Source organism: Podarcis vaucheri (genome assembly GCF_965113315.1).
Source record: "Podarcis vaucheri genome assembly, chromosome: 5".
In the NCBI taxonomy this organism is placed as follows: domain Eukaryota; kingdom Metazoa; phylum Chordata; class Lepidosauria; order Squamata; family Lacertidae; genus Podarcis; species Podarcis vaucheri.
Window position 1 is genome coordinate 68711755 of NC_138763.1, and position 24601 is coordinate 68736355.

The 24601-nt window shown below is 40.5% G+C and overlaps 1 protein-coding gene and 1 long non-coding RNA gene across 9 annotated transcripts in view; one reads left to right on the plus strand and one right to left on the minus strand.

Annotated features, from left to right (window-relative positions):
- Positions 1-24601, plus strand: part of PRKG1 (protein kinase cGMP-dependent 1) — a gene marked incomplete at its 3' end in the record, with an annotated part of 706724 nt that overhangs the window by 312108 nt on the left and 370015 nt on the right. The gene's annotated exons all lie outside the window — the stretch shown is intronic.
- Positions 1-24601, minus strand: part of LOC309532209 — a 738788-nt gene that overhangs the window by 296957 nt on the left and 417230 nt on the right. The window contains exon 2 of the long non-coding RNA XR_014219653.1: positions 3996-4135. This is a non-coding gene — a long non-coding RNA (uncharacterized lncRNA). The remainder of the gene's footprint in view (positions 1-3995; positions 4136-24601) is intronic.

Sequence of the window (24601 nt, forward strand, 5' to 3'; positions counted from 1 at the left end):
CTCAATCTGCCGGAGCCTGTCTTTGCATGCAGGGGAGGTCCCTAACTCACCAAGGGTTTGGGTCCCATTGGCTACCCTCATCTGGTTTAACTAGCCAGTCAAAGCTGTTCCTAGGATGTGGTCACTCTCACATGCTGACAGCTTCTAGGAACCACAGGTGAGAGCTGAGTGCAGGGTTGGAACCCAAAGTGGACAAACTACCCCAGAAAGGAGCAAGATGTGTTCCCCCACCAGAGGTACTACCCCTCCCCAACACCCCATACACCCCATCTATATATATACATATATAGATATATCTATATAAAAATTTATATATCCCTCCTTTCAGGTTACAAATCCTTCCAAGGTGGCTTACAAGTAACATATAGATACATTAATAAAATCACAATGAATAATATTAAGATTTCACCATTCATTAGCATCCTTTCCATAGGGCAGTTGGTGGTAGAAATGAATAGGGTAGCCTTCTTAGCTACATGTGCACATTCTGGATCAGCTACACTTGTAGCTTAGAGCAGGCATAGTTCACCTTTGGGGCACATCAAACCTATATGTCTTAATAGATAACACATTTGAATAAATATCAGTGCTTAGGCAAGACTTTCCAAATTATTTTTATTACAGAAGTGTTCTTAAGAGGGTTATTTTAAACACAGATGTGCACTGTGGGATGAGCTTTTTTAAGGAGACCACCCAAACTGTTAAACTGTTGAGCCCCCATAAATATAGAGCCTGGCAAATACTGGCTGCTTTGAATCCGAGGATATTTGCCCGTTAATGTTATTTCAATAAACCCATCAGTCTGTGTGGTGTGGTGGCTGCACCTGACCTGAAACCTTGCTCAGTCATGAATTACCTTGAGGTGCTTGAACAAGTCATGCTCCCCATATTTAAAATGAGAATATCAGTGACCCAGTATGTGACATTTAGTAAGGATGGAATGGAACATCTCCTGAAAGTACTGATGCAAACTTAAATAATAAAAAGATGCTGTCCAATAAATGTCCGCTGTTGTCACATTTTAGCACTTTAACACACTGCTTGCAGAATGTTCCTCCTTTTGCCATATACACCACATGGAGCCTTTTGGTTAAAGGTGCTATCCATGGTCTTTCACACATAGTTTTATATGTTTATAAAGTGGTGTGTGTGTGCGCGTGTGTGTGTGAAATGCCTAAAAAGCATAAAACATTGAATGTGGTAAGGTACATAGCTATACTTTTGAGGCAGTTTTTACACATTGGTTGTGACGCATGTTGCTGGCAAACATAGGTATGTTGCCATGTTGCCATGTGAAACGTGTGCAAAATGCCACCATGTAGCAATTAGGTTTGCTTATCCCCAGTACTCCTGTACAGCCTGCTTAAACCAAATTGCTCTTTGCAGCAATATAAGAGCGCCATATAAGGTGTTTGACGTTCCAAGATAACTACCTTCCAGAAGCAGCGAATGTACTTAAATGAAGAAGGTGAATAATCCAGATTGACATGCTATCCAATAAGTAGGAACAGAATAGCTGTATTATATATGCAGATGGTAAGACACAGATGGAAGGCAGCTGACTGCACACACATTTCCAATGAAATTTGCTATGCTCTGGAAAATTACAGGTCTCATTTTTCTATGGAAGAAAGTATTAGTTCTTTCTCCATGGGATATTAATTAGCAAATTAAATCTTATCATTTAGTAATGGGCTACAGTGTCATACTCAGATCCTTGTGGGAATGTCTAAGGCATTTCTTTTGTTTTACTGTTGGCTTTTTTATAACTTGTTTTTAGGTATGATGCTTCAATGGACATTAATCATGTATAGTGAAATTAATTAATCATTTAAATGCATGTATTACACAGCGTTTAAAGTTCAAGAGTTACAACACAGGCAAATTACAATGGGGAGCTAGAGCACAAATAAATGACAAGTAAATTATATTTAATATGGCTGCAACCTGAGACCACATTATGTGCATGCTTACACCTCACTGGCTCACATGTAAAGCATGTGCTCCTTGACATTTTTAACAGCCTGCAGCCTGGATGGTTTTAAAATGACTTCAAAAACACAATGCACATTTATCATAATTGCTCACATTTCCACTGCCCTCTCACATAAATTTCTGTCTAGAAATCTTTTATTTATTTGAGCAGATAATTGTTATAGGGATCAGTTTAGAGATTAAATTAGAAAATTTAAATATTTGATGACCAAAAGCTTTACACTCTAGCCCTAATAGTTCACATGTGTATTTATATGTATGTTAATTCTTTTGTGAAAGTATGATTGCAAAAAGAAAGATATGCCTAGACGTTATATCCAGTAGGCTTTGCCAAATATTTACATTTTCCCCAGAGGTTTTTTTGTTGTTGTTCAAGTGATTTCAAAATGGAATCAACCAGATGTTGTCCCCATAGAAGCCTATTTATGCATTAATTATGTGAAAGCTGCAGGATGGGTTTTAATAGGTAAAGGTAGAGGGATCCCTGACCATTAGGTCCAGTCGTGACCGACTCTGGGGTTGTGGCGCTCATCTCACTTTATTGGCTGAGGGAGCCAGTGTACAGCTTCCGGGTCATGTGGCCAGCATGACTAAGCCACTTCTGGCGAACCAGAGCAGTGCACGGAAACGCGGTTTATCTTCCCGCTGGAGCGGTACCTATTTATCTACTTGCACTTTGACGTGTTTTTGAACTGCTAGGTTGGCAGGAGCAGGGACCAAGGAACGGGAGCTCACCCCGTTGTGGGGATTTGAATTGCCGACCTTCTGATTGGCAAGTCCTAGGCTCTGTGGTTTAACCCACAGTGCCATTGCAATTTATCCCTCCAGGGACACGTGTGGGGGTTTATCAGAGTTGCAAGATCACATCCTTGGCAAAATTAAAAGCATAGGCATTAGACTATAATAACCCGAGGTACTATTTCTGGGTTAGCGGAGTCTGTAACCTAAAGCATCTTTAACCTGAGGTACCACTGTACAGTGTAAGTGCCTAATGCTGGAGCAAGCAGAGGCATGTCTGGTCAAAGCAATGCTTCTTGCTCTCCAGGAGAGGAGGGGAAATGACATCACACAGAGGCCCCTCTACTATTGGTATTTCTATGATTTGAGAATCTGCGTATCACCAGTACAGCTCTGTAGTGTTAGCCCCTTCTCATGCTAACTAGCAAGAATATGCATTAGTTAGGTTTGGTTACTGACCTCCCACAAAGCGGCTCCATGAAATGACTGGGGAACAGAGCTGTGCTGCTGGTCTCCCACCACCCTACTTTCAGACACATCATTGGCCAGCTCTCTCGATTATCCAGAATAGTGATCCCAACACCAGAGGCGGGGCCTGGGCAGCCCTGCTCCCCAGTCATCACATAGAACTCCCCTCATACCATTAACACACAAAAGGGGCTAAAGATGCAAGGAGAAGCAGGAATTCTAGCCCAGATTTCGATCTCACCAACTGGAATAGAAAGTAAGTTGCTGTTTTAATTGCTTGCATTTTTCCTGCTGCATAAAAGGTTGATCCAATCAGAGTAGGTGGAATGACTATTTAGGCCAGGCATCCCCAAACTCGTCCCTCCAGATGTTTTTGGGACTACAATTCTCATCATCCCTGACCACTGGTCCTGTTAGCAAAGGATGATGGGAGTTGTAGTCCAAAAAAGCTGGAGAGCAGAGTTTGGGGATGCCTGATTTAGGCAATGAAAGGGGGAGGGGGGTTGAAAAAACTATCCAACACCAGAAGATTAAGCACATGATGTTTCCATATATTATGCAGATTAAGGGGAAGACAACCTTCTATGGCTTGTGTGACTTTGAATTCACATCTGACTCCCTGTGTTAGCTAGAATTCCTCCACAGAAAACAAGCAGCCGAAAACTGAATACAGTGGTACCTCGCAAGACGAATGCCTCGCAAGACGGAAAACTCGCAAAACGAAAGGGTTTTTTGTTTTTTGAGCTGCTTCACAGGACAATTTTCCCTATGGGCTTGCTTTGCAAGATGGAAACGTCTTGCAAGTTTGTTTCCTTTTTCTTAACACCGTTAATACAGTTGCGACTTGACTTCGAGGAGCAACTCATAGCACGCGGTGTGGTAGCCTTTTTTGAGGTTTTTGAAGACTTTGGTGATTTTTGAAGCTTTCCCAAAACTTTTCCAACACCATGCTTCGCAAGACGAAAAAAACCGCAAGACGAAAAAACTCGCAAAACGAATTAATTTCGTCTTGCGAGGCACCACTGTATGGGGGGGGGGGTTGCGCTTTAGAAAACAGAGAGCTGCACAAGTTGACCAACTTGTAAAAATCAGATTTCTTTGCCCACCTTTACTGACTTCAGAAGTGAGGGAGTTAGTAAATTGACCATAACAATCTCTTTTTCATTTATGTTACTTTTAAATATATGTCCTGTGCCCTGTTTTTAAGTCCTCTAGAAGGGTGTTCAATTGATTTGGTTTTTTTCATAGAATAGATGCAATTCCAGTCTATTCAGCAGTGCTGGGAGGTGTCATGTGGTAGGAGGGATCAGGATACAGTATAAGGAAACCTAGTGTGTATTGGCACACATTAAAATGTCTCTCCTAAAGACAAAACAAGGACTATGATTTATTGGTTAGCACCTGGTGAACAGGGATGGTTGGAGCATATGATATACTCTTTTTATGACATAAACATGCTGCTGTTTCAGATAATATTAACATATTCTTTAGGAGAGCTGCTTAAATTTACAGCCCACATGTCTCTCGTGATGCAGTGACTTTTAAAACTCCGATGCTTTGCAATATACAGCTGAACTTAGGATAATTAATTGCACAGGGAATTGGCATAGCACCTTTATGAAAGATGGAAACAATTGTGAATGGCCCCATTGCATTCCTTGATTAAACACAGCATTATGAGAAAACAATGTCAAAATAAAGTGTTTGATTTATCATAACATCATCATTTCCCTAGAAAAGGCCCAGAGCCAAAACAGTAGGGGAACATGTTTTGTTCCATATTTCCCTTTATGACCATAATATTTTCTGCCTCAGTGTTTTGTTTTGTTTTTGAAAGGCAGGCCTTGTGCGGAAATGAATGCAGTGGGAATAATGTATATTCTGAGTTCAATAACTGCCACGACTGCAAACAAAACACATTTTTCTCTTTGCTATAGGGCAGACAGATTCTAATGCTAGTGAAACCGATTCCCAAAATGTTTGCTATTGCTATTGCATTTTCCCCAAAGCTAAAGACTATAACATTTTATTGAAAATCCAAACTTTCTTTAAAGAAAACAACAAATACTGCAACTCAAAATATGACCCAGTATTTACTTCTGATTCTTTTTTCCCTTTGCACTTGCTGTAATTTCTGAACACACTTTCAAAACTTTTAGTAGCATTTGAAATGCATACCTGTAGCATAATATTGAGGTTTAGTGGAAATGCTTCTTTATAAAGCATCTAAACAACAACTACACTTCCTTGAGGTACATAGGATAGCCTGGATCATCAATATTAAACCTAAACTTTGTTCTGTGCTTGTGGCCTTATTTGTGAATTGTGTCTGAAACAGAAATTAAAATGACTGCTGTTCATGTTTTCATCCCAGTTCTAGAACAGAAACCAATCCAGAAAATATCATTGGTATCAATCCAGTGAATGTGATTGGTATTCATTCACAATATTCTTGTGTTTTTTAAAAGCCTGAAAACGATATGTATTCCCCCCCCCCCTTTTACAATGTTTTTATGACATTTCCTTTACATTGAAATTAATTTTGTGGAAATAATTACATCATTAATTACATTCACATGACAACTTTCATAAATTGTGTAAATAATTACACAAATAATGTTAAATAGCAGGTGGTGAAATTAATAGCTTAGTATTTGGTGGAAGCCAAACTGCAGCAGAATGGAAACAGTACTGGGATGGATGAAGGCAGGTTGGAAAGGAAATAACTGCCTTTTTAACCTCCTTAAACCTTATGGATCTCAGGGTCTTAAAGGTATTTATTGGAGTAAAATGTACTAAGTTATCGAAGTATCCTGTTTCGCTGTTTCTCTTGAAGCAAATTTTCTGCTTCAGAGCTGCACAGTTTGTGATAGATTAAGCTGATGCACCCTTTTGAGTGTTATATGGACACTCACTAGGAACTGCCACTAGGTTTTGTTGCTGTTGTGTCTATAGCTGTAGGTTTAAAGTTTCCTATTTCAGCAGGCATTTTAAAATAGCGTTATGTTTTTATGAAGAATTTTAATTGTACGAGCATCCTGATTAGGAGGAGTGATGGGACATGTGTTGCTGGGAAGCATGCTCCCCCACTCCCCATTTGATTGGATGTGCAGGCCCTTTGGAGGAAGTATGGGGTAGAGTCGGTGGTGGTGAACTTTGCACAGAAAGACCTGGGTCCAAATCCTCACTCACCCACGAGCCTTGGGCAGGCAGGAGCCCGGATAGCCTTGGACAAGTCTTGCACCCTGGTTTAGCTAATGTTGCATGCGTGCAAAAACAGGAGGGCTTCTCTTCAGCAATCCAAACTTCAGACCTGACAAGCAAGAGCTACCTATGGTTTGCTATTCTCTCTGGTGGCAGCGTAACAGGAGAGCAGTAAAGGTAAAGGGACCCCTGACAGTTAAGTCCAGTCTCTGGGGTTGCGGTGTTCATCTCGTTTACTGGCCGGGGGAGCCGGCGTACAGCTTCTGGGTCTTGTGGCCAGCATGACTAAGCCACTTCTGGCGAACCAGAGCAGCACACGGAAAGGCCATTTACCTTCCCACTGGAGCAGTACCTATTTATCTACTCGTGCTTTGACATGCTTTCGAACTGCTAGGTGGGCAGGAGTTGGGACCGAGCAACGGGAGCTCACCCCGTCGCGGGAATTTGAACCACCGACATTCTGATTGGCAAGCCCTAGGCTCTGTGGTTTAGACCACAGCGCCACCCACATCCCTAATAGGAGAGCAATAAGCACATGCAACCTTTACCCTGCACCAATCTGGGGGAAGATTGCATAACACCCCACCTCCATTGGTAACTAAGGGCTGAATAAATCAGTGAATGATTCTGTAGGCAACAGGGACCATGTCAGTACTGTGCAAACAACAGTTTTTCATAAAATGCTCCTGAGAATCATGAAATATCTGCAGAAAGCAGTGTGAATTGTTTCCCGCAACCTTTCTGCTTTCAAGCAGGGAATTACTATTAAAGCATTATAACCAGCAACAGCCAGAGAGATATATGGCTTTAGGCAGAAGAAGAAAATCACCTTAATATGTGGACTAATAACGGAGTTGAAGCAGGCCAGCTTCAAAATTTCTCTTTGAAAAGCAGAAGTGTATAAGTACGTCAGTGCAATGCTGTTTCCAAGGCTGAAGCGCAAAGCATCATTAACTCAGTTGATGTTTTCCTGATTATTATCTAAAAAATCTGAACTATTTTTTTTCTACCAGTATTAGGGGGAAAGTTATACTTTTCTTCTTTGCTTTGGTTCATTAGCAACAGATTAATGGGAATTTGATTGTCTTGAAAGTTAAAACTGAAGAAAAGCATTTTAGGAGGGGATAAAAATGGATTTTCGCATATTATCTGGTGGTGGTTCATCTCCATCATAAGATTAATAAGTGACTGATGAAAACATCTGCCTAAGCAGTATGTATGTACTGTATGAGATCATGCATGGGACTATTGCTTTTATGCAGCATATCCGCTTAAATTTAATATTGTTTTCAGCTTGATTTCCCATTCATCCTTCATAGACTTGCAAAGGAGAGGATGCGATTCTGTTACGTAGGTAGTGGAAATCTCACTCTGAGGCCATCAAATCACACCTATCAGGTGGTACCAAGAACAGCAAGGAAGAGATACTTTGCATCCTCCATTTGTCATCTTGATCCATAGGTTGTTGTCTGTGGAGGGCACACCTCTGGATCCTTCAAAGGCCCACTGTGGCATGTTTGCATAACACTTTGAAAATAAAGTCACTTGTATTTAGGACAACTATTATGATGACAGTTCCTAGGGAGGTGTTTAGTATTGTATCTTGTCCTTTTTTGTGGAATCAACTTCAATTATTCAATTGATTCCAATGACCTTGTGATCCCTTTTAGCTCTATAGTTCTGTGGAACTGGAAACTGATGGAACAGTTAACAGAGGTCATTTAAGAGGCAGTAATGGGTCCACCTCCCCACACAGCAGGCTGAAAGCAGGCTGCAATCTACAGAAGTTCCTAAACCATGGCCACTCTGGAAAGCTGCACCCCCTCCCCAAGAAATATTGCTACTTGAATAATAGGGTAAAGACTTTGGCCTTGCTATGGACTAATGTCAGTTACCTTAATGTTGAGGCCAGGTAGGAATTTTTCCACTTGGCAAATTGGCACCAGCCATTTGGTTTTCGCCTCCCTTGTAGCAATCGTCACAACTTTGTAGGTTAGGCGGTTAGGCACTGGGTAAGCCTGGTTCATGGGAGGGGAGGTTGTTGCCTCTGCCTGCTCCTCCTCGTTAAGGGTATCCTGTTAAAGGGATCCGGGGGTGTGGATCCTGTCCAAAGTCTAGGCGTGGGCTAGGACCATGCCACGACCCCATCAGTGACCCTGGGGGTGCTCTTAATTGATGTATATCTTAGGGCTCCCACTCTCTGTGGTTGACCCTTTAGAGACTTCCTGCAGGAGAGTCGGGATATAGTCTGACCTCACCCAAATGCCTAGGCCAAACTGCTCACATCTGTAACCAATAAAGCTGTGGCCTTATTTATCCCTTAACTCAAAATATTTGTGGCCATGTGTTTATTATCTAAGGGGAACTTTGGGCCCCTGGGCCTCGCCACACAAGCTGCTTCCCTTCCCCAAGAAATATTGCTACTTGAATGATAGGGTAAAGGCAGTAAACTCGCAATCCAAGGCTCTGCCTTGGAATGCACTGACATTCCGGCCCTTATTGAAGGGTACAGTAAAATAGTGTATGTAACAGAATATGAGCACCAGGGCCAGTTCCAGGCTTGAAGGGCAAAGTGCCCTCCCTTAATCAATGCGGTAGTGGGTTTTCTGGTGCTGCTAAAGGTGGCAGCAGCAGTGCTCTGAGGTGTGCTCTAAGCAGCATTGGGAAACCGACACTAGCTCTCATTTCAATTTCCTGCAGTATTCCTAACGTAAGATCATTCTTGGGCACTGTGAGAACTTAAGATAGTGGCCAACAAGCTCTACTAAGAGCATCAGGCTAGAAAAAATAGTTTAAAAGAGAACCTAGAGAGGGTATCAGCTGTGGACTCTGCAGGAGTGCCAGGGTCCTGGCAGCTGCCCCGGGATGCCAACTTGTCCTGATGTTGAAGCCACCTGCCCCTGATCCCATATCTTGGGAACATTCAGCATAGTTGTGGAAGAGCATGCAGGTGTTCAAATAACATTGTGATTGTGGAATGGACTATTTTTGTGGGGGGCGGGCTGGGAAGGGGTTTGAAGTATAGGTGCAGAACCTACACACATATAGTTTATGCACTACCATACCTCCCTTCCTGTGCACATGTTTACCATAACTTCTAGAAGGGCTTCTGTTTCCTGATCCATTGGGCTGGGGACAAGGGAACAGCTCACACTCCCCTTGGTAAGCATCTATGCTTGACTGGGAAGGCCTGCATCACACTTCAAGCCTCTGCTTCAGCATGTTTCCTCTATGGCTTTACTGCTTGTGTGTAGGTGGGAAGAAAATAAAGCACAAAACCTAAACTTAGGGAAGCATATTATTAGCTGAAGGGATGGGGGGGGGGAGAGAGAGAAATAATAATGTCATATTGTATATGTTTAGTTCCTTTTAGTTTCAGGGTGTGTCATTCAAGCCCATAATAATTATATTAGTACCTGACTTCAAAGCATATTGCAGTCATCAGTGTGATGTTGGCATATTCTTATTGCTTGTGTTTTCAGAGGGATCCAGGGCACTGCTTACTATTGGCACGCCATTGTGTTGGGGTGTAAGCTTCCTTTTGTGGTGTTAAACTGCTAAATCTTAGCATTTCTTCCCATTTTCAGTATAGCAGGAACATCTTGTCTAAATAATACTCTCACACTTCAGCTCTGCTTTCTCAGTGCTTTCTGAGTGTTCTAGAGCTCTGTGTGAGATTTGCAGTAAATCCCTCAAGCGGAAGAAACCAAAGCTTTGCAATATATTTATTTTTTTACACCCAAATCAGGGAATGCTTTTTGCAGAACAGAATGGTCAGCACATGCTAAGTGTTAAATAAATGTGTGGGGTTTTTTTGTTTCATTTTTTAAATGTTTGTGCTCAAATAATGAAGTAAAGGGAATCTGTACATAATTAAGGTCATTCTAGCACACCAAGATGTCAGCCAGCAGCAAACTGTCAAGAAGCAACTATCTTTTTTTGTAAATAGAATGCAAATGAGGCAGCACCTATTTAAGGCTGTATCTTTTCACACTCAGTTCTCTTTTCACATTCATTCACATCCATTCACATGCTGTTTAGGGAAATCCTCAGCAGCCCTTTTTTATTACTCTAAAAATAAAGGCAACTGAGAAATATTTATTTCCTCTCCTTAGCTTACATGACAGGGGGGCAAAAACTCCAGCTTCCATCAGCCTGATTCACAATTCATTCAAGCTATTGCATTGTGATTGAAGCTGATATGCAGCATAATTCCAAACAGGGATTAATTTCTACAAGAAGAATTAAAGTGTGTATGAGAGAGAGAGATACTGGAGCTTAAAACATAACCACTCCGCTTCTGACAAAAGGCGTGCCTTCACAATAAGCCTAAAGTGGACTTAGATGTTCTGATGCAACTGGGAAATCTGGTTTAAATTCAAGTTATGAATAAATTGCCCAGGCAAACAAAAGAAGAGAGAGACCTTGAAGGTATATTGGCCCAGGACTTGTTACTGCTTCATAGATCATCATGTATTTAAACTGGACAAGATTTCCTGCACTAGACGAGTTTGATTCCAAGAATATCTGGTCAGTTAATAAAGCCAAGGAATATGGCATTGCCTGCTGGGGAGAGATGTAGATGCATTTGGAAGTAGGGGCTTGAGGAATTTAGGGCAGATTAGATCACATCACATCAGGGAGTTCGCTCTAATTAAGGAAGGTACGTTAAAAGGGGGGGGGATCTTCCAGATCTGGTTTATTCAACAAAAAACCCCGATAACACACCCCAAAGAAAAATACGAAAGTGTAGGTAAAATAGTGGGTGACTGACAACCTTAAATAAACTGCCCCTAACCATTCCCTTCAGATATACACTCCTTAAATTAACTTGGAAAGTGTCTAAATAATAAAACCTTATCATTAGTATCTGTGTAATGACTTCTAAGTTGAGGTGTTTGATATCAAAGCCGCATGCATGCATAACAGCTGTTGCTTTGAGAAATCTTGTTAGGCAATGTGCAAACTATTTGTCATCATACAAGAAATCTTAAGAACATAAGCATTGCCTTGGAACACCCCCTCCTTTAATTATATAAATACAATACCAAAAATACAAAACAAAACACAACAAAGTTACTATATCTAGCTGCAGCTTACTGGGGAACAACAGCCAGGTAACCTGTTCCCAAGTACACCTGCTTCTTGAAATCTAAAAACAAAGTTTGTGCAAGACATTGCATCTCCTTAGGGTGTTCCTACCTACCACTGCATCTCCTCCTTCCCCCTGTTGCCTCCTCCTCCTGACCTCAGCTGCTGCCTCTTTCATCTTCCTCCACAATTCACAGCCAAGAAAATGGTGATTGTGCAGCCATTCCATGTCACAATCTCTGGTTTCCTTCCTCAGAGTGAGGGATTGTAAGTGAGGTGGCTGTGAACTAGATAGATAGATAGATTTTAACTCCTCACCGTCTAATAGCTTTAAATAGTAATTAGGTGATGTTGTGGCAAAGCAGTGGTTATGAAGATGCCCCATAGGTCTCTTCATCTACAGTGCCTCACTCAGAGTGAGGCCTGGAATATCTGACTGCTGCTACTTTCTCAGTAGTGGGCGAATGAGCAAGAGGGAAGGAGCTGAGGAATGGCAATCAGAAGGGCTGGAGCATTGACACAGTGGTGACTGGCAACACAGTCAGTTGTGCCTAGTAAGTGGCCGTTCAAGTAGCATGCTTCGGATCTGGTGCGTGAGCCCACATGAGTCTACCTAACTCATGACAAGGCCAGTTGTGTCTAAATATGCCTCTTAAGGTTGCTGTGAATCAAGTGGTGAAGATGCATCCCATATTCATCTAGTTGGCACCATAGGTACATAGACCTATGGACTTTTGATCTGATAAAGCAGAGCTCCTTAATTAGCCTTTCATTTTTTTAAATCTGTATTTATTTAGAACTATAATTTTGCATCCAGTTATTGTATGTACCCCCTGCTTGTGTCATAATCAGCTCATTGTTCTGGAGCACATAATCATATTTTTTTTAAAGGAAAACAATATTTGTATGTCTATTTGTGAGTTGTTGGCATTGTCAGTAGGTTGATTCAGATGAGGCTTTAGGTTAGCTGAGTCAATGTAGGGTAGGGGAGCAGGATCATGATTTATTTTTATTAAATTTGTACACGTCCCCTCATCTGTAGATCTAAGGCAGTTCACAACAATGATAACCTGCCACGGTCCTTGTGGTTCCTTTTCTGCCCTCTCTGGGCCTGCTAGTTGGCTTAGTTATGTTGGCCACATGCGGACAAACGCCAGCTGCCTCGGACTATAGAGCAAGATGAGCTCTGCAACCCCAGAGTCATCCATGACTGGACCTAACAGTCAGGGGTATCTTTACCTTTACCTATGTAGATAAAGAGTGTTGCACTTGACCCACATTAAATATGGAAGCAACTACATATTTGGATCTGCACACAGTGATGGTGCTGTATAAAGCCTGTTCATGGGTATTTTACAAATGCATAGCTTGAGTAGTGGGAGAGCAGGCAGACAGACCCAGACAGCACTGGAACTAATCCTGAAGCAGCATCAGCTTCTCAAAAACAGGAGCATGACCATGAATCTCTTCCAGGCTGCTTCTTGCCATTTCCCTCTATCCAGATTAAAAAAATTAGCTTCTCTCCAACTGGTAGGATGGATGGTGCAAATTCCAGTGACTTGGAATAACCATGATGTATCAAAAAGCATTAATCAGGAGTGTATCGCAACAGTCAAGAGCCAGCAGTGCATAAGTTAGATACATCTGACTTCTTTACATACCTACAGACCATGCCTACTAGAATATTTCATAGGTTTATGGAGTAAGATTTACAGGTCTGGTCCAACAAATGTTTTTGTTTTTTTTAACCGCTGACAGTCTGACTTTGCACCGCTTCCAAATGTTATTGGAGTGCTTTGTCAAGTAAAAATCAGTTAGAAGTTGATTCTCTATTAGATATGATGCTCTTGTGATCTAGCCATACCAACTCCATCTTTTCAAATAACTCTTTGGGATTAATCAGCATGGCTCCTATTGACACTAATGGGAATCATATGGCTAAATCCACATAACTCTTTGAAAACACAAAGATTACTAAATCTCCTCTTATCAGGAAAAAAGGTTGTTTCTTTGTGCTTAAAAAAAAAACACATTTAAGAAACTTTAATCCGTAGAAAGAGTCCTATAGCTAGGACACTGCTACAGAGGAGGCAGATTGCATCACTGTGGGGTAGGAGTGAGGAATGGGGTGTGGGGAAACACAGTTGCATTTGTTAATATACTTTGCAGCTTCTGTCCAAAGCATTTCAAGACTCTATTTTTCTTCAGCAGATACAAACAACTTACACTTAGTAATTGTTCCATATAGGACGCATGTTAATTGTACAGTTTTGTAAACATGCAAAATTACATTGAAGAAAATAAGAATTAAAAAGTGTAATATAGTAGATATTCATGTGAAATTCGGAAAGGATTAGATATTAGGTTTTTTTCTTTTTAAATGTTGGACCCTTTCCTTCCTTTTCACCACCCATTTACAACTAACACCGCAACCTGAGAATGGCGTGGGGGCAGTATTCTACTCAATAGTTTACTAACAAATAAATATTTAGGCCACCTGTATTTATTTTCTCGCTTTTTTGTATTGATTTTCCACCCTCTAAGACCTCTTTACCAGAACATTTTTGTTATGGACTTGCTTTTTTGGGCCTTTAGAATAGCCCCAAAGGCTACACCTTTGGATCCAAGCCCCAGTATGGTAATCTAAAACAATATTCTAAAAATCATCATTCATCATTTGTGAAAGCATTTACAATATAGTAGGCATGTGCCGTACTGAAATGTAGCAAAATAATGTATTGTGACCATTGCTTTTTTTCTGGGGGGACGCAGGGGTACACATACCCCTAAACATTTTGTGAATCTAAGTTTGGCCTCATTGAGGGGCAGTATTTCAATGTGAGTAGGAAAATGAGAGTACCCCTAAACATTTTTTTAAGAAAAAAAAAGCACTGATTGTGACAATCATTACATTATTTAAGTTGTGTGTTATGCTCCCTGGTACTGCACTGCTAAGTCGTTATGGAAAGCAATCCCAATTTTTTGTTTTTAAAAAATACATTCATTATATTGTTGAGATTGCTTTAAAACATTTCCTTCTAATTTTGGCCACCTTTCCTGGTCCTTGTGTGAGAAAGAACTATCTTAAATAACTTCTAGGCTTTGATCTAGGCAGGACTATGCTTTAATACCATAAAAGATAGGAAGGAAATGAATTTGTAATAGAACTTGTGTTTCAAGGAGATATGGCATGTATGCCATCATTCTTCTTTCCTGCTCTGTCACTTTTCTTTGCCCTCATATTTTGTTTGTTTTTCTTATTGGTGAGAGCAAAACAAATATGCCTTTCCCCCCACACTTGAACTTCTCTTCTTATGCAGACTAACCAAGGCCATATTTCATTGTTAAACAAAGAAAAGAAATGCAAAACTTTGGTAATCCTGGTTTTGTCCCTGAACAAAATAAGAACATGAATACAGATCATACGACTGAATATTTTGGAGTGTATTATTTCTCAGATAATATTCCACCGAATCAGGTATTAAGCGTCAAGAGGAAGAGGGACCACTATGGATAAATACTCAATAATGAAAATATATAATGTACAAATAAGGATAATCAGAAATCAGAATGTTAGAACATTGAGACTTTCCAACCACTATAGACAATGGTTCAGTTCTGAAGACTTCTGGAACAGTTTAGTAAGGGGACTGACAGTTAACTGGGATGGGCGAATTTATCAATTTCAATTTATTTCAGTTTCTCATTTTTTTCCATTCTTAGGTTCAGTTCTCCTACATCAATTTGAGATTTGTTTTCTTTTTAAAAAACAGCACAAGAATTAATTATCAAACTTCTCTTTTGCCTAAGAGACTTTTGTAAAGCAATGCCCCCTAACATAATGCATTTTTTTGTGTTATTTTCACTAAAATATGCACCTTAGCACATCAATTTTTGTACACATTACTTGGCTAGAAAACTGCATTGCAAAATTTGGAGAAGCTTGAATTTCTAAGGATGGCTGTGTTTTGTTTGTTGGATTCACTTTGTCAGTTTGATTCACTGAAATGCAATCTGAAACAAATTTCTCCCTCACTGTTACTGGTCACACATTCTGTTTTCTGAAATCGCCATTTAAAAGCTAGTTCCACGGCAGCAATCAGTCCATATAATACGTTTCATAACCTGATAAATGCTTTTCCAGAGTTCAGAAAGTAAATTTTGTGCTTCAAAGCATTTCAAACCCTGGGAACTTCAATGCAGAGCAACCCACTGTGGCACAAATGGCCACTGTAGTGAACAGGATGTTTATTATTAATTAATTAATTAATTAATTAAAATTGTATACTACCTTTCACCTGAAGATCTTGGGGTGGTTCAGAGGATGTTGAACTAGTGGGTACCTGTGGTCTGATCCATCAGAACCTTATGTCCTCAAAGGACACTCTGTATATTGACACACATTTATTTCAGCGGCACTCGGCTTTTTCAAGGAAGTAATCCTCCTGGTGATCTAATGCTAAAGAGCCATCCCTAAAACTGTATCCAACAATCCATCTTAATATTTAAATCCAGCTGCTATGCATTTGCATTAACATGTTAGTGGGACAACTGGCTGGGCTAGTGATCCATGGCAGCATGCTAAAATTACACCTGAGAGCCCTGTTTTAAGCATACAGCCAAGTGAAGCAGCCACCACATAGGTATGCAGTTTTAGTAATCTAGGAGCCTATTTAAATCAGGACCCAATCTTAAGCCTGAAATCCTTAATGTAATTTGGCTCATGCCCATAAATCACTGAGCTACAGAAGGGAGTAAAAGGTGCTTCTCTTCATCCCCATTCTTACTAGAGACTTCCATTGCTCAGTCTGTATAGCAATATATAGTGGTTGCTGTGTTTTAAAAATAAATTTTGCCTGGAGACAAAGCCCTTAATAAAGGAGGGGGGATGAACCTTTTAGCTGTTGAACACTTAGCTTTCATTGCTAACCTGTCATTTTTTCTTACTTTTGAGATCTCTCTCATCTGATCTCTTTGTTTCTGCACAAAGATAATAACACAGCCACTGCAATGCAGTAAGCTTCAAGGATTTAGGTTGACACTTGCAAGTAAGTAAATTTGTACTGTGGCCAATGTTACTTTCAGAAGTGTGTCAAGCTTTTCTTTACCGAAACTATACACACCATTTTTTCTAATAAATAGATTCATTTTTTAAAAATAACTAGATACTTATCTGGACTACTGTTCTGGAAAAGTATTGCATTTCCAGACCAGTCTACAAGATCAGCTTTCCCCTACCTGGTACCCTTCGAATGTTGTGGACTTAACTCCCACCATCCCTGATCATTGGTTCTGCTGGTTGGATCTGATGGGAGTTGTAATCCAAAACATTTGGAGGAGACCAGGTTGGGAAGGCTGCTATGTATGATTTCTCAGTTGCGTGTCGAGGTCCCCAAGCCACCTCTCAAATAACTCACAACTCACACATAATTTTTGTTTGAGGGTTTTGGCATAATTTTGGCCACAACTTTTATTAAAATACATAAAGTGGTTGCTTAGGCAATGGTTATAACTATCTGTCCCACTGCCCGGGGACAGAACTGACTTCTGGATTCCAGCGAAAGCCAGTAAGGGAAAACAATATTGGGGAGAAATGGAACGGAGCCACAGGCCCTCACCTCTCCCTGCATTCTCCCTGGGGCTTGCCGGCCCTAGCCCCATTCCAGGGATTCGGATGAAAACATGGCAAGCCCCTGGATTCCTTTAATGGAATTCCCTTTCAGCAGCAGCATTGGAGGGGCAGCCACAGCCAATCCTTACCCCTCCTCCAACCAATTTGATAACCAATGCCTAACCGCAACCTTACAAGTTGTGACGATTTGCTACACGGTAGGCAAAAACCAAATGGCCCAGACAATCAGCCAGATGGACAAAATTCCCCTGCCCCAACGGCAGATGACCCCATGACAGGCATAGCAAGGTCAACGCAAAAATCCCTGAAATTAGGGCAGGTGATCCGGTGCATGCAGCAAAATAGAAAGCTCCAAGCTGCGTGCACATAATATAAAACCTTTGATCCCTCCCACCGAGTTGGCAACATAGAAATTACCCCAGCAATCCAATCGTCCAATCATTGGCACAGGCCATCTTTCTAACCCTGCCTGGCAGCAGAGTGGTGGCTTGGCAGACCCCACCGCAACATGTGCTCTCTATGAGGGAGAACACACTTTGTCATTCCCACTGAATTCAATTGGACTTTGTAGTAGATAAGTTTGAACAGCAATAGTGTGCATAGTTTTATTCTATAAAAGTAAAATAATAATATTGAATCTATGTAGATTTAATAGTTTAACACATACATTTTATTTTTAATAAATTTTGTAATGTAACTTTACTTTTTGACCAACCATCTTCAAGAGCAGCTTTCCTTCTCATGGATATTTTTCCATAGCTAATTTATGTTTACTAAAATAAGCTGGTGAGAGAAAGTCCTAGCTATTTCGGTGCTCCAGAGAATGCAGCTGTGTGCGTGTGTTTAAGAAGATTCCAAATTAGGAAGAATCAGTAGGGAGGCCTAAGGGGTAAACTATTATGAATGGGGTTATTATGGACAGCTGTATGTAGGTTTGAGGCACCATGGAACTGCAGTGAGATCTCGTTAATTCTTAGGGGATCGATCCTACCCATCCTTAATTGATTGACACCTTAAAGTATCCATTATAATCATAGAGTAGTCCTTGTAATTGGCTTGGCTGTGCTGTTTCAATTAGGCCACTCCAAAAAAAGTTAATTTATATAGTACTACAGTTAGCTCTGCCTAAATCAGGCACAGGCAAACTCCGGCCCTCCAGATGTTTGGGACTACAATTTCCACCATCCCTAGCTAACAGGACCAGTGGTCAGGAATAATGGGAACTGTATTCCCAAACATCTGGAGGGCCGGAGTTTGCCTATGCCTGGTCTAAATATACTGAGTGTCCCATCTCATCCCTATGACACTGACAATTACTTGTTGAGTAATATGAATTATTGGCTCTCTTAGGTACATACATGCAATGGTGCTAGTTTTTGAAAAACTGGTGGCAAAGATGTCAGGCCAAGAATGGTGAAGATGAACCCACAAATCTTTTGGTAGGCATCACACCTGATACTTCATATCTGAATATTTTTACTTCCCAAAATGAAGACTGAATTCAGCTAATACATTTTCTGAGTTAGAATTATCTAGTGATCTAAATTTACTTGCTGCCACCCACACAGTCTCATGTCAATGGTACGTTTATGTAAGCAGCACATCCTTTTCATCTGCTTTTTCTTTCATTGCCTCAATGTCTTGGATGTCCATGGTGTCACTTAAATAAACAGGATTATCTATACCACATCCATTATATGTGTAGCACAGGAGTGTAGAGACAATATTAGCAAAATGTTATTTAATATGCTCTTTAATGTCCTTGTGCTTCCTGTTTATGCAGTATGAGCTTTCTAGTTTTCTGTCTTCATTTCATGATGAGTCTTGGAGGAGCTTTGCGTAAACAGGGCTTGCATTGGTTATAGCAGGTTGGTACATATAGCAAGTGTATCCACTTGCACAATGGGAAGTGGAATTGGGAAACAAGGGTGGTCTGGGACGGATACTTCAGCACCCTGGACAAAAATGTGTTTGCTGTTACTTAAACCCTTAGCTGTATCCTGCCTCCTATGTTGGAGGTGGTATGCCTCTGGTTACAAGTTTCTGGGAATAACAAGTGGGGAGAGTGCTGCCACACTGATGTACAGCTTGCAGGCTTCCATAGGCATTTGACTGGCCATTATGAGAACAGGATGATGGACTTGATGAGCCAATGGCCTGATCCAGAAGGGCTCTTCTTATGTTTTTGCACACCCACCCACCATCTGTATCTTAAAGGGGTAGCCCTCAAGCCTGGAAGCTGACACTCTTGCCTGTCCATAATCTCTCACTTGGTACTCTGACTGTGATGGTCAACTGGAACATGATAAGACCCTTAGTGGTATCCAGTCCAGAAATACAGTCTTGAGGGATACCAGTTCAGAAACTTCTGGTTTTCATGTCTCTAGTTTAGGAGGTTCCTGGTAGCCAGAGTCAGAGCTCTGATCCAGTATCTACATGGTCTGTGCTCTGTAGGCTTTTGTTGGTATTCTGGGCAAGCCTTATGCTTTACAGTAAGGCAGGAAGTGCTCTTGTTCTCAAGTATGTTTCCCATAGGCATTTATTTGACTATTGTGAGAAGAAGATACTGGACTAGATGGGCCATTTGTCTGAGCTATCAGGCTCTTCTTACATATTTACCTTTCACATTTCACAGTCAAACCATGGTTTGGCTGCCAGGGCTATGCCTCAGGCTCATGTATTCCCTCCTTACCTTGTGCACTCTGATTTCCTCGTCCTGGTTCATGATAACTATAACTCGTAATTATGTTCACATTCAGCAAATGATGGTTACCACAAACAATTGTATGCCTGCAAATTAGAACTGCAATTGTAGCTTGAAATTGGCTTGAATTAGAAATGTAGGTTTGAACTAAGCCCAAGGCATAGTCCTGATGATGGATAGGACATGGATTGGTCATCCTGTGTCAACTGGGTCAATTTAGTACGAAGCAACAAAGATTTTGAAGTTAATGATCTCTCTGATGTTGCTGGACTTTAAGAAAAATATTTTATTTTTATTTGGGCAGAACAACAGCAGAGGATAGGGTAAAGTGAAGTAGCAGCTGAAAAAAGGCCAAAATAGATTGTGAGAGTTTTGTTAGTGCTTTGTGGACTGCTGTTGTTTTTTAATGCTGGAAATTCAAGCTCACCCCTATTTGTTATAAAATGAGCAAATAAACCTCATGAAATGCCTCTCACCCTTGTTAAAATACACCACATTATTTATACATAGAGGACTTATTAATAAAGATACTGAATCAGAGTTTTTGCTTATGTGTTCTTCTATTATTTCTGCTTCCTAATTACAGAATTCTGGTCATTGTGAGGGACGAAGCAGGCTGACGACCTGTCACTCCTTTCTGATTTCCAAAGAAAGCATCCTTAAGTATCTGAGTTTTGGTCTGCCGGTCTGTCTGTCTGTCTGTCTGTCTGTCTGCCTGCCTGCCTGGCCCCCCTCCTGTTTGTGTGTACTAACATTTCTGGCAAGCGTTTTGAATACATAGCCAATCAAATTCTATCCAGCCACAGTTACCTAGCAACGAACACAGAAATAAAATTTAAACTACCTGCTTCTTGATCATGTCTGAAATGCTTAAATACATGAATATGGAACAAACTTTATGTTGTTTGCAAAACAGATGGAAATGGGCTGGCAAACTTTATTGGTTCTCCTTCTGTTAATTATCACAGACAAAAGCAACAAAAGAAATGCGGAAAACAGCAGACTAAGCAACTGAGAATTTAGATGTGGGCACAGGTTCCCAGTAAAACCAATAGAACATGTTAGTCATAATTAACCTAAATCCATATATTTTCAGTGGGACATAATCATTACTAAGCTTGGTTCTATTGTGGTATGAGGTGTTCAGAACCAGTTCATATGATCACTTTTATTCCTTGGAATCAAGCAAGCCTGGTTCAACTTTTACAAAGTTTGTCTCCTCATTTTCAGAAAGTGGTGAATTGTTATCTCGACAGATGATGGATGTAGCATTTACAAGATTGGTTGACCCTACAAAAACCACTGGAGAAATCAAGTTGTGATGACATTACTCTTAAAAATCCGTCCTGTGGATTGGCACTTAATAGCTAGATGTTAGAGGCAGGACAGGAGACAGACATTAAAACGGTGTTGTGAATTCAGGTCCATTGACCTCAGTAAAATTGCACTAGGGAAAGTGATACAGAGGCTTGAAGCATTTTATTAATAGACTTTAAAAAAACACCTCTCTTTACTGGCATTTATTATAGTTTTCAGATAATTTTTCAGTTCTTTACAACTTTTAAAAAAACACTGCACCCAATCTGCCTCATTTTACTAAGCCGACCATGGCAGAATCATTTTATAGTAATTATTTGTTTTGCAAATGATGCAAAGGCAAGGATGTTACAACAGGTGAAATCTTAGCCCTAGGAAAGTGTGTGTCACAACAAAATGGATTGGGAAGTATAAAATCAATTAAGATGATTGTGTTCATTTTACAGAACATGTTCCTACTGTATATTCTTTTTGCATTAACAAATGTTCATGTGCTCAGAACATAAAAATGCATACATTAATCATTACCAACAAGCAAGTCTTTTTGACCCTGAAGAACACAATGGGAAACATCCGATGTTCAAACTTACCTCTGCAATCAGGAGACTTGATAGGATTTCAGCAAACAACTAAATAACATTTGGCTAAATGTTGGGGTCATGGTAAGGAGAAAGGAAAGGTGATAGCTTCAGATCTTGGGTCATAGAAATTTTTCCTTACTGAAATAGTTCACTATATTCTGTCAGGAATACCTTTTAGGAATGGTGTTACCTCCCCTCACCCCCTGTTTCAGACCATTCCATTTTTAGCTGCCCTTTTTTCTTTGATTAGAATGAAATATTTAAAAGTAACCTCAACAAATATTGGGATAATAATTCTTGAGTTTCGTCGATAAATGTCAGTGGACACAAGGACAAATGATATTCCATTTGTCCTCTGGGAAGAGGGTTGGAGATGCTTCTTGATGAGCTGCCCATAGAGACATATTAACCTTTATTCCCTCCCTTCAGCCTGGTCTGAAAGATATTGTTGTCATGTGTCTTCTGAGCTTTTCTGTCACTGAGCTTTAGTGATATATTATAAAAAATCACTTATCCATAGACACTGGGAGCCTGAAACCTATATGGCCTTTACTTTTTCATGGTCTTCACAGGTCACCATGTGACTAATGAAGTGACAAGGAAGGAAGCTCAAGTGATGATGGGAAGAAATGCACTCCGAGTCAGATTGATAACAGCAGAGAGAATTTTTATGTTCTAGTGCTGGGAGTGTGACAGAGACAAAGAAGTTGTTCTTTGCCCATGCTGTGACAGCCAGCTGAACAGTTCAGAGCAATGGGAAGTTTTATGAAATCTAAATTCCTTTGCCGTTCCACATAGTTAGGCTCTCTTTGAGGCTGAAGCATTTTGCAAGAACAAGCAGACACTTGTGATTCTTCCAAGGAATGAAGTATCCAGTAAGATCAGGGCGTTCACATTTTAGATTTCATTGCTCTGTGCAGTACGGGCTGACCATATAGCGCTTCAGGAATAGAGTATTTATCTGTGTGCCTTTGGTCTCTGGGAACCTTGGCATTTGAAGAATGGAAGCCACTGTATTGTTGCTCCTTTTCATGCAATGAAAGTAATACCAGAAGCTATGGGCCACATTGGTTCAGGTTCCTTCACAACTGGTGAAGGAGGAAACATTGAGGTCAGAAAAAATATCAGTGTAGCCCATGGCTTCTGACATTGCCATTGCAATAGCAATATGTGAAGGCAGTTTGTTGCAGCAGCTCCCACACCATAAATTTGACATGAGAAAGCCTAGGAATCTCTGATTAAATGGGGAAAGTGTTGCTGTGGTATTTGTTATCCATTTCCTCAATGGAATTCCTGTTCTGGTATCATTTAAGATAGTATTGTCTGGAAATCCTGTGGTAAAGTGGCTTAGTTAGCCCTCTTAGATACTCAGGGTGGTATGCAAATGAGTTTTACTCAAAGTAGACCCACTGAATTTAATGTACTTGGCTAAATTGGACTCATTAATTTCAGTGGGTCTACTTTGAGTAAAATTTAGTTGAAAACCACCCCTAGAGAATGACTTGTTGCGGTATCTCATTGCAGGATATGGGTGTCATGCAGCTGCTCTTGAAAACTATAGGGGGGAAGTAAGCATCTCAGGGGGTCAGTTGATGAAGAGCTAACACAAGTCAAAACACTTGGGGACCTGTTGATTTCCTGTACTATTACATATAACTTTGTGCCTCTTGGTTTGTGACATTAAACTCTTCATTCATTGCCAGTATCTATGATTGTAAAGAAAAAGTTTCAACAAAAATAATTTCCATTGTTGCTTCCCTACATAGTGGTATCAAAATCAAGAGCTATCTTTTCCCGTCTAGTGCAAACCTCGCTTCCCCTGGTAGTCCTTTATTAACCATATTCATGGTTCACTGTTAACTTCTGCACCGGTGCTAATAATGGTTAATCCTAGCTAGATTTCCCATATTCTTATGTGTTCAGGTGTCCTAGCTGATTTCCTATAGCTAGTTCTTCAGAACTATCCATGTGTAAAAAGAACATGTGAGAAAGGATGGAAAAAGGAGACAATAGCACCCATGCCCCAATCTTCACTTGTGGAAATTCTGTGTTTCAGCCCGTCTTAATTTGGAAGCTGCCTTGGGGTTAGCACAAAGCTGGCAGGCCTTTCATTGATTTCATGTACAGTGGTATCTCGGGTTAATAACTTAATTCGTTCTGGAGGTTTGTTTTTAACCTGAAACTGTTCTTAACCTGAATCACCACTTTAGCTAATGGGGCCTCCCGCTGCCGCCGCACCGCCACCACATGATCTCTGTTCTCATCCTGAAGCAAAGTTCTTAACCTGAGGTAAAATTTCTGGCTTAGTGGAGTCTGTAACCTGAAGCATATGTAACCTGAGGTATTACTGTATAAGAATTCTGAAGGGTTCCCAGCCATTTTTCACCCTGTTGAAGTAGCAGCAGCAACACTACCTTACAGAAAGCAGCTGGGTGTTTACTAGATTTGCAGTAATTGCTTCATTTAATTCTTCTAAGTACTAGGATATTAGGCTTGGAATTTCAGAACGTTGCAGAATGTTGCCATTTGTCAAGTGTCAACTGCATCTTAACTGTGTTGTGAACGTGGTTTTCACTCATTGATGCCTTGCTTTTACGATTCAGTGTTTAGGATCTGGGGAGAAGTAAGGAGAAAGTCAAGATAAACAAATGAGATTCTGTTAATAGGAAGGACAGCTTTTGGAATTTCCTCAGGTTTTGTAATATCTGCTCCAAATGCCCTCCACATGCATTTTGGAGAGGCTTGTATACACTGAATGAAACAAGATAAAACGAGGAAGGACAGTAACAGCTGTGCAGAAACTATCTGGAGGAAAGGGAAAGGAAAGCACGTCTTGTTAAGTGGGCTTAAGTGCCAGGTGGGAGCTGCAAG